Genomic DNA, 1242 nt, shown 5'->3' on the forward strand with positions numbered 1-1242 from the left:
CGTCCATAAAATTGCTGGTGGATCCCGAGTGCAGCATGGCGGGTACTTGTAGGGTCCCCCTTCCGGGGACTGTCAGTGCAATCAACACGGTCAGATGCTTGGGCGGTGAGGAACTGAGGTGGCAGGCCCCTTGAACCACGAGGTTGCCCCGGCTCAGGGGCCTGTGAAGGCCAGGGCATGGACATTTGCCGAGGCAGGGGCTGTGGGTCGTTTCGCGGAACACTGGGCTGCAAAATGTCCCGGGGCCCCGCAATACAGGCAGAGGTCCTGTTGCCGGCGTCAGCAGCTTTTCGGCCGCAGAGAGATGTGGCCGAGCCCCTCCCAGCTGGATCGGTTCTGCCGGGGGTGTAGGGTCCTTGCCGATGGGCTCCGAGGGCCCAGCCACTGGGGCTGATGCTCTGTAGACTGGCCGGGGTCGGTTGGCAGCACGCTTGGTTTCCAGCCTCCCGTCAATCTGGAGACACAGGCATATGAGGGCATGCAGGGTTCAAGGGCGCTCCACCCTAGCTAGCTCATCCAGAAGCTCATCCGACAACCCCTCCTGAAATTGGTCCATGAGAGCTGCTTCGTTCCAGCCCAGGTTTTGTTGTAATAAACGAAAGTCTGTTACATATTCCCCCAAGGGGCATTGGCCTTGCCGCAGCCGGCGTATGCAGCGGTTGGCTGTAGCTGATTGGACTGGGTCCTCGAACATAGCCTTCAGTTCTCTGGTGAAGGTGGCTAAGTCGTTGAGCACAGGGCTCCGCTCGAGGAGTAGGGGCGTGGCCCATCTAGCTGCGGCCCCGGTGCACAGGTTAATCAAGAATCCCACCCGGGTCTTATCATCTGGGAAGGCCTCTGGTCGTAACTCCATGAAAAGCTGGGCCTGGGCCAAGAAGGCTGGGAGCTGGTCGGAAGCCCCAGTAAATTTCTCTGGGAGAGTCACAGGGCACTTGGCTCTCCCTGTAGGGAGAGGGGGTGGGGCTGCTGCTAGCTGGTTTGCAAGCCTTGGACGGCCAACAACAGTTGGTCTACTTGTGAGCACAGGAGCAAGTTTTCCTGCTGGAGTTGCTCCATGGTCAGCACTTCCCCCACTCCCTCGTTTGCCTGCTTTGTTTGGGCTGACTGCAAACTGTCAGCTCTACACTGCGTCAGCAGTGCCAGGGGGGGGGGCTGGAAATTCCTGGGTCATTGGCAGGGAAGCAAAGTCCTTAGCCGGCAGTCTGGTCATAAATCTGCCAGGTCTAGGAGGAGGGGAGCTGA

Source organism: Rhineura floridana, chromosome 3, assembly GCF_030035675.1.
Source record: "Rhineura floridana isolate rRhiFlo1 chromosome 3, rRhiFlo1.hap2, whole genome shotgun sequence".
NCBI lineage: Eukaryota > Metazoa > Chordata > Lepidosauria > Squamata > Rhineuridae > Rhineura > Rhineura floridana.